Source organism: Ursus maritimus, unplaced genomic scaffold (genome assembly GCF_017311325.1).
Source record: "Ursus maritimus isolate PB19 unplaced genomic scaffold, ASM1731132v1 scaffold_10, whole genome shotgun sequence".
NCBI classification, from domain to species: Eukaryota; Metazoa; Chordata; class Mammalia; order Carnivora; family Ursidae; genus Ursus; species Ursus maritimus.
In genome coordinates, this window is record NW_024423344.1 from 44,651,312 (window position 1) to 44,668,950 (window position 17,639).

The window sequence follows — 17,639 nt, forward strand, 5'->3', positions numbered from 1 at the left end:
AAGGTTAAAAGTAGCAAATTAGCATTCTCTTCATGTTTTTTCATGCCTAAAACAGTGCTATTTTAAAAATCCTCTGTGATGAAAACATTTTCATTTTTAAACAGAAGCATATTTGTGCCGCATATGTAAAGACATGTAGAAAATTTAAATGTAGACCTCATGGAAGTAGACTGAGACTCTCGATCAGATTTCATAGTTAAACAATTAACAAATAGTGACTGGCTGAGTGGGAGGCAAGTCCATGGGCAGAATAGTACTGCCCGTTCAGTTTTTGTCTTTTGACAATTTAAAACATATGGCTGAAAGTAACAGGAAATTGATTTCTTCCCTTCACAAATTAAGAAAATAATGACATTCCTAGAGCTTTTAAAGGACACTCAAAAGAGTCCAGCAAAATAATTTTTTATTATAAACTCAATTATTATGCTATACATTCAATGTTGTACTTACTGTACTTACTGTCACAAGCTTGTAGGTAATGTTACGCTTCAGGACAAGGTATACAAAAATAAATGGAAAAAAGTTTGATTCGAATTTATGTCAAGTGTTTTGTTTGGAGAGTGTACTATACAGAACAATTAACTTAAAAGGACCAAGTCCATGAGGAAAGGAAGACTATCAGAGGAGAATGCAAGGAAGGAAATGTTTTGCAGATGTACTGCATTTAAATTAATAAAATCTCATTAGGTTTTATGTTTGCCAATAAAGGCTGGAAAAGTTACCATACATTGTAGGAACAATTACCCAAATCTTCACTGTCTCATTAGGTTTGTCATACTGTTTTCATTATAATACATTAGAACTTGCAAGTGAGCCTTCAGTAATGACATATTGTTCCAATTCTCCTTTCAGCAGGCTCTAAGATATTTTAGTATTTGTGCTATAAGCCAGCAGGTGTCTTCACTTTGCTTTTTCTGAATCAGTTTTATACACAGACCTCCAGACACAGAATGGAATGTAAAAGGGCTTTCAACAACCACATAAAACTGAGTCTGATTAGAGTAAAGCAATACACACTATTTTTATGATTTTATGGTAATTCAAGACACTAAAAATGTGCACCTTTAGAGTATATGTCTGCTCTGGTAAGACCTGTTAGTGAAAGCTGTATTAATGTAGATAAACCATGCAGTATATAAAGTTTAAAGATTTGCATAACAAATGGAAGACATAGAGCTGATTTGAATATCTAAAGCATTATAAACTTCAATAAGAACAACCAACACTGTTTGAGCTTTCAAGGCACTTGCATTCAAATGAGAAAGATTTAAAAAGGATACGATTTTTAAAATGCTTTGAAGCTTCCTATTAAAGGTCTTAGGCAGCTCAAGGTTAAAATAAATATTGGATTTAAGGTGGGTAAGAAAAGATTTAGAAGCAATTTAAAGTAGAAATCACTTAGCAGTGAAATAGAATGAATGTTTATAGTTAGTGTAATTGTCACCTGACCTTCAAAAAACAAAGAACCAAGTTATCCCAGTCTCAAGAATGGAAAAACAAAACAAAACAAAACAAAACAAAACTTCAGCAAAGCAGGACGTCCAAATTTCTACTCTACTCATTCCTTACGATTAAATTATGACTCAGAAAATATTTTTCCTGGAAAAATAAATGCAACCCCCCTCCCCTGGCAAAGTGTAGCTAAACTTAAACATGTGAAACAATAAAGATCAAGGTGCTTGCTGACACATTAAGCTATGGGTTAGAATGAAATGACATTGTATACAGTGACCTTTTTAAAGCAGGTTGACAGTTCATAGATAGCTCATCTCGTTCACGTGCCAAAGAGGGGAACAAAAGCTATTGCTAAATGTGTTACCATAGCCTCAATAGTTCTGATGTACCAATTGGTGGGTTTTGGTTAATTTTTCCATCTTATGATGGGTGGGGGGAGTAACACCAACAGAACAGCCTTTTTCATCAACAGTATTTTTTAAATGATCTAAAACTTGTTGACGTGAATAATGTAAGAATATTCTTTTGTGAGATACATATGCATTAACTGATTTATAAGCGCTTATAGGTGGCACGACACAGAGTTCACAGTACAGCTACTGTACAAAGTAGATAAAAAGACAGATGGTGTAAAAAGAAACAGAATACAGGTCTTCCCTGAAACAAAAGAGTCACGGTTTACCTGATTACAAATTACTTGACTTACAGCTCTATACAAAGTTTCGAACAAGTCATTCACTCAAGGGCTCATCTCCCACAGAAAGTCACCCATTTGAAGGCTGCTGTGAGGAGGTATGTGAGTCAGTTGACTCAAAATTCTGCTGTACGAAGGCATCATTTCAGTACTGACCTAACAAACATGGCAGTTCTACAGAGAACCATCGACAACAAACTTTTTATTGCTAGGCTGGATATATCAATGGAACACTTTTATCTCTACTATTTAATAGGTGAAAAAAGGGTTCTCTTCCAAGTATTTGTAATTAATCTCTTTTAAAACACCCATGTATACCTTCCTGTACATATTTGGAAATCAATTTACTTGCCAATAAGCATGCTTCTTTTTGAGATAATCTATTCAAAAGGTGCGAATTTTCAGAGTAAACCCAAATCAAATACAATTGGCATATACCTTGGAAAAGCCAATCAAATATGAGTGAAAATAACAGACTGAAAGATGCTTGTGAAGTTCCTGACTTAGAGAACTGCAGTACCACAAAGAATGAAAAAACTTAGGCCTTGACCAGAGGCTTGTTGCCTTTTGTTACTTCTCATACATATTCCATTCGTAATTCATAAATATCTTGAGAAAACTGAATGCCCTATTATCGATTGCTTTATCTGTAAGCATAGATACTAAATGTGAATGACTAATGCCAGGTGCTTTCTTAGGTCCTTCACTTATTAATTAACCATCTTATTACAGCGAATTTAGGAAGAAGACACTATAATTTTCATCACCATTCCTATTATAGATGAGAAAACAAAGACAAAGTGGCAAAGAAATTTGAGCAAGGTCAGACAATAAGTGCTAGAAATAAGATTTGAAACTAGATGGTCTTGACCATTATACAATTTTCTCAAAAATGCATTCATAGTCAATATGGATTATTTCATAGAAGAATTTTTGAATCCTGTTTAAAAACTCTGTTTCTCTGTTTCTCTCCTTTCTTTCCTCCCTCTCCTTCTCCTTCCTTGTGTGTGCATGTGCACGTTACTGATAGACAGCAATAGCTTTTTCCTTACTTGTCACACAAACGGGACAAGAGGTTCTGAGTTTATTATCTGCTTTTGAAAACACCTACCACCACCACAACCAAGGTGGATTTTTCTCATGTATGCAAGGCTGACTCAGCATTCAAAAAAATCAATTAATATTATCTCATCAATAGGCTAAAGAAGAAAAAGCACATGATCATATCATAAATGCAGGCAGAGCATTTGATGAACATCCATTCATGAGTAGAAACTATGAATAATCTAGCAGAATAGGAAAGAATGTCCCTAATTTGATAAAGATATCTACAAAAAACCTATTGCTCAGGTCATGCAGATCCCTCCCTGACTTACAGTGGGGTTACATCCTAATAAACCCATCATAAATTAAACATATTATAAGTTGAAAATGCAATTACTATCCCTAAACTATCAAATATCATAGCTTATCCTATGTTTACATTTACCTTCAGTTGGGCAAAATCATCTAATACCAAACCTAGTATAAAATGTTAAATACCTCGTGTAATTTACAGGATACTGAAAGTGAAAAAACAGAATGCCTATGAGTGTACTGGCTGTCTACCCTCCCTCATGATCGTATAGCTGACAGGGAGTTGTCACTGCTCAGCATTACAAGAGAGTATCTTACCACATACTGCTGGCCAAGGAAAAGATCAAAAATCAAATCTGAAGTTCAGTTTCTACTGAATGTGCATTGGCTTTCACACCATTGTAAGGTGTGTAAGTCCAACCAGTGTAAGTTGGGGACCATCTGTACTTGCAGAGAAACTCAGAGATGTCCTATTAAAGTCAGGAGTAAAGTAAAGATTTCCCACGTCCACCACATCTTTTCAATATTATACTTGAAATCCCAGCTAATGCAGTTAAAAAAAAAAAAAAAAGGAAAAGTATACAGATTGGAAAAGAAGACATAAAACCGTTCACAGATGACATGATTGCTTATGTAGAAAATCTGAAAGAATCAAACAAAAATACTTCTGAAACAAATTCGCAATTACAGCAAGGTTGCAAGATACAAGGTTAATATACGAAAGTCAACTGCATCTCTATGTACTAGGAATGAACTGTAGCATCTGAAATCAAAAACAGTATCATTTACATCATCCACCTCAAAAATGAAATACTTAGCTATAAATGAAAATATGTACAAGATCTACATGAAGGAACTATAATACTCTGATGAAAGAAATAATCAAAGAATAATTAAATAAATGGAAAGTTCATGCTCATGGATAGGAAGACTCAGTAGTATCAAGATGTCAGTTTGTCCCAATTTGAGCTATAGACTCACAACAATCTCCAACATAATGCAAGAAAATTATTTTGTGCATATCAACAAACGGATTCTAAACTTTACATAGAGGGGCAAAAGACCCAGGATAGCTAACACAATATTGAGGGAGAACACAGTTGAAGGACTACTCAACTTGATGTCTTCTTTTTATAAAGCCACAATCAGTGGTGTGGTATTGGTGAAAGAAGAGCAAATAGATCAATAAGACAGAATAGAGACCCCAGTATTAGACCCTCCTAAGTACAGTCAACTGACCTTTGACAAAGGAGTAAAGGCAATATGACAGAGATAAGACAGTTTTTTCAACAAATGGTGCTGGAACAATTGTATGTCAAAAAAAAAAAAAAAAAAGAAAAGAAAAAGAAAGAAAGAAACAAAGAAAGAAACAAAGAAAGAAAGAAAGAAAGGATTTAGAAACAGATGTTTACAAAATAAATCTAGACACAGACTCTTCATAAAAATCAATTCAAAATGGGTCACAAACTTAAATATAAAACACGAAACTGTAAAACTCCTAGAAGATAACAGCTGAGAAAATCTAGATGACCTTGAGTTTGGCAATGAATTTTGATACGACACCAAAGGCATGATCCACAAAATAAATAACTGATACGCTGGACTTCATTAAAAATTTCTGCTCTCTGAATGGAATAAAACATGCCACAATCTTAAAAAAAATGTTTACAAGAGATATATTTGATAAGGACTACTATACAAAATATACAAAGAACTCTCAAAACAATAAGAAAACAACCTGATTTAAAAATGGAAAAGAAGACCTTAACAGACACCTCATCAAAGAAAATGTGCACATAGCAAGTAAGCATATGAGAAGATTCTACACATCACATGTGATTGGGAAAATGCATATTAAAACAAGCTAGCACTATACACTTATTAGAATGACCAAAATCTGGAACACCGAAACCACTAAATGTTGGCAAGGAAGTAGAGTAACAGAAACTCACTCACTGCTGTGGGAATGCAAAACAGTACAGCACTTTGGAAGCCAGTTTGACAATTTCTTTCAAAACTAAACATAATCTAACAACACAGTCTAGCAATCATGTTTTCTGGTATTTAACCAAAGGGGTTGAAAACTTATGTTCACACAAACACAGAACTGTCAATGGCATAACACTTTTATTCATAAATGCCTAAACTTGGAAGCAACCAAGACGCAGGTAAATGGACAAACTGTGGTGCATCCAGACAATGAAATGTTACTCAGCACTGAAAATAAATGAGGTATCAAGCTGAGAAAGACATGGTAGAAACTTAAATGAATATTACTAAATGAAAGAAGCCAATATGAAAAGGCTGCTTACTGTATGATTTCAACTATAGGACAGTGTGAAAAAGGCAAAACTATGGAGTCAGTAAAAAGATTAGTGGTTGCCAGAAGTTAAATGGGAGGGAGATGAAGAGGCAGAGCAGAGAATTTTTAGGGCAGTGAAACTACTCTGTATGACAACGTAATGGTTGATGCATGTTGTTATATATTTGTCCAACCCCACCAAACATATAACACTGAAAGCAAACCCTATTGTAAACCATAGACTTTGTATGATTATGCTGTGTCAGTGTAAGTTCATTAATTATAAAGAATGTACCACCCTGGGTGAGGGGTGTGTTGATAATAAGGAAGGCCATGTATGTGTGGGGACTAAAGGTACATGGGAAATCTCTACCTTCCTCTAATTTTTGCTGTGAATCTACAAGTGTTCTAAAAAATGAAGCCTATTTAAAAAACAAGACAAAATATCTACCACTATTTTTCCATATATATGTATGTGTATATATATGTACATATACATATATATTCTATACACACACACACGTATGGAAAAAAAAAATATATATGCATATATGTGAGATGAAGAGACCATGAAGAGATTCATTTTTTGAAGATCTCCATTCTTTAAAGGCTTCTGTGGACTGAATGTTTGTGTTTCCTCCCAACCCCTGCCCCCAAATTCAAATGTTGAAACCTAATGGCCAATGTGATGGTACCCAGAGGTGAGGACTTTAGGAGGTACTGAGGTCATGAGCTTCCACCCACATGAATGGAATCAGTGCTCTTATAAAAGAGATCCCAGAGAGCTAAGTTGTCCTTTCTGTTATGAGAGGATACCAGAAGTTTCCAAATTGACAGAGAGCTCTCACTGCACCATGCTGGCACCTTGGTCTCAAACTTCTAGTCTCTAGGATTGAAATAAATACATTTCTCTCATTTATGGTATCTTTGCTAGCAGCCAGAAGGAGTATCATAGAAGTCCCAGCATTCTTCTAGAGCCCTCTATTTAATTATCCTCTCTGCAAATCTAAATTATTTGAAATAGCTGGGACAGCTTCTTGGTGAAACAGGGTGGTTGAGGAAGATAACTACTTCTTCAGTACAGTTGTGAAGACATGGCAACAAAGATTTGTACATAGGAATGGATGTGTTTTCCCAAATGCTTTTTGTTTTTTTTGTTTTGTTTTTTTGTTTTTTCTGTTAGGAGTATCAAACTCTCTAAATAAGACCACAACAGAAACAAAGTATATGGAAATACAAGGTAATTGTAAGAATTGGCATGATATATTCATCAAAATACAGTAATTAATCTGTATCCCAGCTAGAGTCTTACAGAGGCTTTAAAACTTTATCCCAGGGAAAAATCTTAGCTTTGGGTACCTATAAGAACAATAATACATAATTAGGTTTACACTGGTACAATGATCATTCTTAAAGGTTGGAGAAGTGAGACACATGTAGATGTACTATTTAATACATTCCCTGATGATTTTTTACACAAACACACAGCTTACATACTACATTTCAATTAGTGACGTTTAAGCTAATATAAAACATTAAATGTTTTCGTTGAGTAACAGTATAAGAGGTAAGACCTTTTTTATACAATGGTGTAAGACACAAAAATCACAGAACGTAACACAGATCTAATCTCACTGCTGCTATTAACAGATCCTATTACCTTGACCAAGTTACATTAACCTCTTTGGGCCTCTTTTCTAGTGTTAATATCCCAGGTTTTAACCATTTTCAATTCCAAAATTATAATAACTTTGCTTTATAATCTTTTAAAAAATTATTTTATAAATTGTTCCCATTTATAGGTAGTTTTATGCACTTTTTGTGTAATTTCTATAGCTAATATTTCATATTAGACTGAGATACTCTTTGAAAACAAGACTTAATTGTTCACATAATCTAAGAACTGGATCTTTTAAAAACTGATATTAATTTCTCTGCTTTGCATCCTAAAGATTCTTTGTGCCTAGCACTCTTAGTTTATCCACATATCAACGGTCTCTCTCTACATTCACAAGTTATGTGGACTTTGAAAATGATTTAAGTAACTGAATTTGTACTCAGATACAGTTTCAGGGGAAGGTATACTCTGTTTTATTTCTAAAACAAACATTGTCATGATTTTATTTTTCTTTAAAAATCAAGAAACAAAATGTTGGCTCCTGTCAGTATCCAGGGGGCTACAGGTTTTTGTTTGTTTAAGTGGTAAGAGGACAATGGAGACAAGAAAATACAAATCAAACAGCTTGCCACTCTATTGTGAAAACAACTCATTTCCCTTGCAGTTGGGTTCTTAGCATTTACTGGAGAGTGTCCTTGTTCATTTGCCTTTATAATGTTTCCCTGTATCTCTCTTTCGGGCTTGTCAGCATCTCATTAAATTAGTTTTATATTGCATTTATAATGCAAAGAATTACTCCTTAATATACATTGACCAAAATTTAGAAACAAACATAAAATTGAAAACAAAATTGTGATGAGACGGAAAACACCTATTATAAGGAAAATGATATACTCATTTTTTTCGGTTTACTTACAAATATACTACCCATTATAAAAATTCTTTAACTTTTAAAGGAATCAATTTTAGGTCTGTCAAGTTCTATGACATGAATGTTTATCTGCTTTTCTTGATTGCAGCTGAGCTCTTAGGGGAAAAACTAGTTTTCTCCAGGGATTTCAACTACTTTATTTTAATTAGGTCTTTTTTTTTTAATGGACTTTTGCTTTTGGAATTAGCAAATGTAAGTGCTTTAAAAAAAGTAAGATATAGATGCCATCATCTCTCAATTACTCTCAAGAATAGAGAGAAGTTGTATAGATATTCCAGTAAAGGAGAGGGTCCAATAATAATTACTTTGGACTTTGAAATAGACTATGTTATTTTGTTCCCAGTCAGACAGACTTTTTTAATTATATTTTTTCAAGTTTCATGTATCAATGGTTTGTATTTGTTAAATCTGCATGGGATGGGGGAGAGGGGTCAGGTAGTCATTCAGTGTATATTATAGCTAGAATCTTGTGTAGGCTCCTTCGGACAGGTAACCATTAACAGTAGGAATAAAAAGAGTAGCAGTACAAGAGCAGAGACAACCTAACCTGTGGAGGGCTCCTTTAGAAGTCCAGGGCATTGCCCAGCCAACTTAGTTTTTGCATGAATATAATGTAAGTCCCACCTTCCTGGGACTGTATTGAGGATGGAAGCACTGGAAGTGGGCTGACCTGAGCCAACTGGAATGCTGAGAGCAGACTAGGAGCACCTCTGTCTGGAGGCCTCTTGGAAATGAAAGGCAGGTTCTGTGTGGGACAATGATGATAATGGAAAACTGTGCCTTAACAAGTAAAACTGTCACATTAGCTAAAAAACAAACAAACAAACAAAAAAAACCAAAATCAAAACAAAAACGAAAACAAAACAGTAGCCATATTTAATCAAGGACTTACTGTTTGTAGGTCGTAAAAGTAACTTTCATTACAGGGCTGTAAGTAACACAAGGCTGAATTCTTTCAGGAACGCTTTTATTCATGAAATGATTTCAGTTCTTCGTAAAATAATTATATATTTCTTTTCCAAGAGAAATACATTTTGGCACTTAGCGAATTTCTGAATTTTTTTTTAAAGCATGCCTCCGTTATTTTTTGTCTGTTGCATCCTACAACAAAGCTCACTAAAAGCCATAATACAGTGGAGAGGCAAATTCAACCAAAAGCAATCTTGTTTTATTATGTTAAAAAAACACATTTTTTAATACAACTTTGTTTTTGGAATCAGTTACAACAAATGCAATTTTCTACAGGGCTATTGTTCAGAATGATGAACCACATATATACACATCTGGCCACCTGAAAAGAGAATCCAGGAAAATTTGAAGATACTCCCACAGAAACAACATTTGATGAATAGAGCCTTTTATCATCTTCTCTATACTCCTACCAAAATGAAAGGGCAAAACATCTCTGAAAATTTGTAGAGCAGTCACATATTCATTGCAAACCACCACCAGAGATGCTTAACAGAACACTATATCCTACCAACTTGTGATTGCAAACAAGTCAAAGGCTTATATTATGAACAATATCACCAGAAAACAGTAAACTTCATGATATAAATGTCAGCTTGACATGATGTATTAGCGTGCCACCCCCAAATGTTATTCTTTAGATGTTGTGGCAGAGTGTGTTCACTTCAGCAAAATATATAGGGACTTATGACCTTTTCAATTTAACATACCACGGGGGACACTAGCCAGTAACTATGAAAAAAAAAAAAAATTAACAAATTCTGGATTAGAACTCCAATACTAAAAAGGCATTAAATAAATGAAATTGCCCAAGGTTTTGGTGAGTTACAAGTTTTGGAGGCTCTGTATGAGAACTGTAACATAACTCATTATAGCTTCGGGCACTAATAAGTTATGAGGCGCTCACATGTATGAGATAAACCCCATAACTTACTGAAGTCTATATCACCCCTTCATTATATCAAGGGACGTGTGAAATAGCTGAAATTCAGCTCAAAACCCCAAAGTTCAGTAATAAAAGTGAATAGATCAGCACATCTATTGATTTTGCTGTCTTTTTTGTGCTTTTTGTTATCCTACTTCCCTTTAACATCTGAAAGATTCTAGCATTTTTCTTCTGAGCTCCTTCCATGTTGGCATTTTAGGTATGCTGGCAAACATCAAAATAAACTAGGTTTCTGCTTTGCTTTTCTCTCAAGAGTAATTATATTAGTCAGTCAAAAATCTTAGGCACTTTCTTCTTCTAACAAATAAAATATTAGTTTATTCTAAAGGCAGAACTGTGGAGACAAATTCAAAATCCATACTCATATCATAATGTATGGTGACAAAGAGAAGTATGAGAAAATAATGCAGTGTATTTTAATAAAGTTATAAAGGCTGAGCTTTTTGATTAATAAGGAGCTTAAGAAATGAAATGAGAGACATCAATCATTTAATAAAGCATCCTATAGTCCTCAAGTCTAAAGTATGCATATCTGCATGTACCCGGGCTTTAAAAAAAATCTGAATGACCACAGAGTGTCCTTAAGTTCTGTATTTTTAGAGTATAACATGAACTTGCATACACTGGGAGAAGGCAGCATAGATGATACTTCTGTTTTTTAATCTAACAAAAGATAGTGCAAAAATCATAAAGATAGCATAGATGAGGTTTGAAGTTTTAAATAAGGAAAAGATCACAAGTGTGTGACTTAAAGAGATAATGTAAATTATTCAAGTTTATAAATTTTATCATTCAGTTTCAGTTCTAAATAAAAGCTAAATGGAGATTTTTGCCTTCCTCAACAAATCTTTGCACAGTACTCAACAACATCAAAATACAGGCATCAAAAGGATACAGATTTAGTTGAGAACCAAGATGAAGAGAAGTCTGGGCACAGATATTGTCATTGTCTGACTGCTATGTTTATGGCAGGGACTGTTAGGGGCTACACAGAGTTAGGAGCTTGACAGGGCTTAAAGGTTAGGGGCCCAATCCATGGACCACGTAGTCCAACATATTGTGGTTAAAAATAAGCCGAAGGGGGCGCCTGGGTGGCTCAGTCGTTAAGCGTCTTCCTTCGGCTCAGGGCGTGATCCCGGAGTTCTGGGATCGAGCCCCACATCAGGCTCCTCCACTGGGAGCCTACTTCTTCCTCTCCCACTCCCCCTGCTTGTGTCCCCTCTCTCACTGGCTGTCTCTCTCTCTTTCAAATAAATAAAATCTTAAAAAAAAAAAAAAAAAGCCGAAGATTTGGAAACTAAAATGCTGAATGCTGAAGTATGTTCCAATTGATAACTATGTGAAATATACATCTATGGAAGCATAGCCGTGAGGAAAGACTAAAGTTTTAAGTGTGTATAGTACACACACACACACACACACACACACACAAATTCCGCCCCCCACTGTTTTACAAAGAGAGAGTATATCTACCCCAACTACTACGTGGATATAATCAAAGCTTCAATGGATGACTCTGATTGTCACTGAAAAAGTGCATAATTTGGATATGTTTTAGGCATTAACATTTACTATGACCAAAAAAACACCTGAATGAATCTGGAGCTAACAGAATGGACTACTGCAGGATGTTATACTAGCTTTAGAAAATATAGCACTAAATTAGAAATGAGTGATGTCCTTAATGTTTGAAACTCAAAACAATTTTTTTTTTCCTGGAAACTCCTTTAAAGTTATGACTTTAATGATAAGCTCTTAAAAGCCCACTGAACTCATTCTGTGGTAGTTGCAATACACTATTAAAGAAACTATGAATCTAACTTTCTGTTGTGACTTTCTTTGTGAAATTTCCATTTTCTAACAGAGGATGATAGAAAAACTGAAGCTCAGTATCCTCACCTATGACAAGAAATCAAGTGTGAATCTGTGAATACACTCTCCTTCCTTTGTAGAACAAAACTAAGTTACCCAAACACTTATCCCCATTACATGCAAAGCATAGTAGGATTAAATATAATGAAGAGGTTTACAGGTTAGCAGGTAGGATTGGACCTTAGGATGGCTGGTGATTATGGCAGCTTTCAGGGCTTGGGTGTTCCAGTTGGAGGTGAGTTCTCTTTACAAGGACAGGTCTTGGATTTCCTTCTAAGTTGCCTTTTCGTTGTTGTTGTTATTGATGTTGTTGCTTTGATTGGTAGTTAAGCAAGGACTCTGGTGGAACTAGGATGCACTTGGGGATCATGTTGAAAAAGAACAGGTTCCAAGTGGAGGAGTATTCACTTTTGCTTCTCATGGAATTTTGATAAGAGGCAGCACCAGGAGCTCTAGCTCTCATGGCAGAAGGGGTGGGGATCTTTTCAAAGAAGAACTATAGACTTTGATATTAAACACAGGGCTTCTAAGGAAACAATCATTTCTAAGGTAGAGGTCAACTTTTACCAATGTTGAGATAGAGAAAACCGAGATGATAGAAATTTGTCAAACATTAAGCATTCATAATTGTTTCTATGTTGATGACTGGATAGTTTTATATGTGCCAATGATTATTTAAAATGCCACAGACATATCTGTCTTCAGCAAAATCCTTTCTTATTTATGCGAATCTTTAGATATTAAAAGGAACAGAAACAAATGCTATTGGTAGGGTGACCATATACCCCCATTTACCTAGAGCAGTTTCAGTTTAAACCTATTGCCTTGACATAATTATTAATTGCACCCCTTTCACTTCACAAGTGTCCTGGTTTGGATACTAAACTACATGACCATACTGATGGGCAGATTCCAGAAGACACTAAATTGAGAGATGTGGAAGATCTCCAGTTACACCCTCAATCCACTATGTTAAGCCTACTGATATGCTCTGGCTATCAATTAACATTTCTTCACTTTCAAATAATCCAGCACAAAGTGTTATTTGTATCATGTTTCATTAGTTTTACCAGGATCAAGATAGTGTCACAAATATTTAGAAATGGATGGGCAAAAATAAGAGAGGTCATTACAATTCATAATCAAATAGCAAAACTCTGAATTGCAGTTCTCAGGGTAAGGCACAGCCTAATCTTATCATTTGTACTCATCCAAGTCACCGTTCTTAGAAATATTTATGTGCTTCTACAGATAATGAAGAAGTTGATCTAATTGAAATTCTGCTATTTAATAAAAACAGCAGCTAAATAAAGTAAGATCTCATAATATCTACTCTGTCGCCTTGCAAGTTATGGGACTCATCCTTTTGTGATTTTCTTCTCTGCAACACAACTTAATGTACCATAGTAATATAGGATATTGACACACAATAAATCATTCATAAAAGGGAGAATTTTGATCCTACAAAACATAATAAGGTAAACTTCATGTCGACCGATACATTTTAAATAATGTCTTTGTTTTTCACTGGCTGTTTTATTTTGATAACAGACCACTGAAAAGAATTGTGGCTGAGAGGCTCTATTTTAATAATAAACAGAAGAACGTCATGTCTCATTACTTGCTTTGTGTTATATATTTTCTTCTTTGATTAATTTCTACAGGGCTTTCATTATTACTAATAAGAGTATTTATTAAGGTTTCCCCCCTATATGCATGGTGCAATTATTGTCAATATAAAAAAAAAATCACTCCTCTATGTAAAAGCTTGCACTAGCTTCTGCTGTGAACTGAATGTTTGTGTTTCCACCAAATTCATATGTTGAAATCTTAAACCCCAAAATGATGGTATTAAGAGGCAGGTTCTTTGGGATGCGATTAGATCATGAAGGCAGAGCCCTCATGAGTAAGATCAGTGCCCTTACAAAAGGGGCCCTTGAGAGGTCACTGCCCCTTCCACAGTGTGAGGACCCAGGGAAAAGGTATGAACCATCTATGAGGAAGTAGGCCCTCACCAGACACTGAATCTACAGTACCAAGATGCTGGACTTCCTGGACTCCTGAACTGTGAGAATTATTTGTGGTTTATAAGCTGTTCAGGCCATGTTTTTTATCACAGTAGCCCAAACAGTCTAAGGCATTCCCCATTCACTGGAATTATGAAGACTAAACACCATATGGCTTATAAAGCACTTTAAAACTTGTACCACTACTAATAAACTAGCCACACTGAACTACTTAGTCACCCTCTCTCAAGTACGCTGCATACGAACATGCTACTTCTTACACCCGGAAGTCCCTCCTACCTGAAAGCCTTCTCTACTTAGATAACTACTTCTTTTTTTCAATATCAAGTCAAATGCAGTGCCACAGAAGTTTCCACAACCACCAATCCTCCATCCTCTTCATCTAGATACTCTTGGAACATCTTCTATAGTTCCTCTGTTAATACAAGTTTGCAGTGGTGTGTGTGTCTGTGTGTTTCTCATTCTGTCTCATCATTAGACATTATGTTTCTTTCTTTTTTTTTTTTTTTTTTTTAGGTTTTATTTTTTTTTTTTGACAGAGAGAGAGACCAGCGACACAAGCAGGGGGAGTGGGAGAGGAAGAAGCAGGCTCCCAGAGAAGGAGCCTGATGTGGGGCTTGATCCCAGAACACCGGGATCATGCCCTGAGCCAAAGGCAGATGCTTAATGACTGAGCCACCCAGGTGCCCCTAAATATTATGTTTCTTATGGCCATCCATCTATACATCTCCACCTTCTAATCAAATCATGTAGTAGATGCTCAATTAATACTTATTCATTAATGACTAAACAGAAGAAATAAGTTTTAGCTAGTTAATGTTACAGAATTAAAGAGAGTTATTCATTCCTTTTAAATAATAGCTTGGGTACCTACCACGTTCCAGAAAATATCCTGACAATCCTCAGGAAATCATAGCAACAAGACTGAGTTTTTGTAATTTTACCTTCTAGTGACGTAACTCAGTCTAGATTTTGCATTTTGGGATTTAAAATCTAAGCAAGAAATGAGGAAATGATAAAATGTAGATTTAAAAAATGCAACGTGAAAAAAAAACCTTACATCTCTTATCAAAATTAAAAAATGTTTGATTGCCTTTATCTTCACCTTTTAATAGAGATGGATTGGACTATTTACATATATGCTGTGTATTTTATAAATGCTGGTATATTAGACACTCACAAAAATCTGGTAGGGTATAATATCTCCAAAATAGGATCCCAAGTCTGAGTTTATGTTCTTAGCTACTAAATAGTACTCATTCTAAAGTTTTAGACAACAAACTATTAAATAATTAAATGTTTTATATATATCATGTTTGCCACTCATGATAAGTCCTAAACAATATATTGTCACCATTTTACAAATAAAAATGACTTGCACAAGATCACACATTTCAAATGGCAGAGTTTGGATCGCATACTCTCATATGAATTTATTCTGTTTTTATTTGTAGAAATTTTATTTTAGGGGCAACTGGGTGGCTCAGTCGTTAAGCATCTGCCTTCGGCTCAGGGCGTGATCCCGGTGTTCTGGGATCTGGCCCCGCATCGGGCTCCTCCGCTGGGAGCCTACTTCTTCCTCTCCCACTCCCCCTGCTTGTGTTCCCTCTCTCACTGGCTGTCTCTCTGTCAAATAAATAAATAAAAATCTTTAAAAAAAAATTTTTTATTTGTAATAATACCTCTATAAGTGACATTTCTTCTTATTTATAATTTACAGTTTTAGAGAATTTAAATCTCTGTCGCTTGGCAACTGGCAAAATTTTCCCTTAATGTATGATCACTCTTTCAAGGGATAATTTAATAAATAAACTATTTCCTTTTTCTGTTATTATAAAACAGAAATAGAGAAGATTATATTTTGTTCCTTATATTGTGTATTCTCCATAGAAGTGTTCAAAACAAAGTGATTGTCAATATGAATCCTGAATCTTAGAAAGAAATAATTAAAAAAGATGAGAGAGAGGAGATGAAAAAAAAATTATATATAGTAATTTACCCATCTGTTCTGTAATTTTCCAAAAAAAGCAGAAATTTTGTAAAGTAGTAGTAATGGTCCTTTTTTGTACTTTTTAACTAGATTGGACAAACCTTTCCAGTGTCTAGCACAAAGTGGACACAAAGAAATGATCTGAGAAATGACATTTAGAAAAGCATATATTATTCTGGTTAAACAAAACAGTTCTAAAATTATTTAAGATTTGTAGTCTGTAGCAAATACATCATGCTTAGTCTCGCTTTCTCTTTTGTTTTAACTCAGATATTGCATTCACCCGTTATTTCCTATTCACTTAAATTAGGAGCATAGATGCAGGGGCTTCCATGACAGTTAAATGGATGAGTTACAATATCAGTAAGAAAAATATCTGGACATTATGATAAATGCTTTTATAATTCCTCAGTTAAAGGAAATAATTTACCTTCTGAACAATATCCTTATTACCCTGGGGTTGCTTGAATTTAGGTGGGAACTATGGTCAATTACCTTACTTACCATGGATCTCCAGCCTACTGATTGACAGATGTAAATTTCTTTATAAATGTGAAACAATAAGAGACGGCTAAATGGTATGCAATTGTTGGAACTTCATTTATAATGTAATGAATTGGGCAGGTGAAAAAAAACTGTGCCTCTACTGGAAATTTTGTGTGTGTGTGTGTGTGCTCGTTATAGCTGTATAAAATATAGATTAACAATAAACCGAATGTTTCACTCTGGCAATCAGAGAAAAACCCTGCACTTTTTCAATGAAAATATTCAGTAATAATATTACACATTACTGACCCATGTGTGGAATAAAATATGTAAGTAAGTCAAAGTAGGGCTTTTACAAAGATGTTATCTTCTATTTCATACCGGGATCTAAAGAGTGAATACAAAACAAAACAAAACAAAACAAAACAAAACAAAACAAAAAAAAACTTAATCTAATCACCTCAGTCTCTCCTAAACTACCTTTATGCATTAGGAGATCCTTGTAATATTTTTTTCTTCTTTTTTAATTCATCACCTTCACAACTATGAGGGCCACCTCATCCTTAGGAAAGCCACTGTTCATAGGATATCTGGGGAAGGCATGCTTATAGAGGGGAAAATAAATCTGAGAGACTTCCATCTGTACAGAACTTTCCTCCGATCATAGTTTGGGACAGACTCATGCTTTCAAAGTTCTTACTTCTTTAACTTCCTTATGTGTCATTTAACATACCCAAGATTCAAAATCAATAGTATTCTTTTTCCCGAATATATCAACCAACAGGCCACAAAACAAGACTCAAATTCAAGAAGACTGAAGTCATACCATGCACTTTTTCTGACCACAAAGCTAGGAAAGTAGGAGTCAATCACAAGAAAAAATCTGGAGAGACCACAAATACATGGATGTTAAATAATATGCTACAAAATCAGTGGTGTTCTTCCATACTAAAATACTAGCATGAAAATAATCTCTGATATCTAATAAAAAAA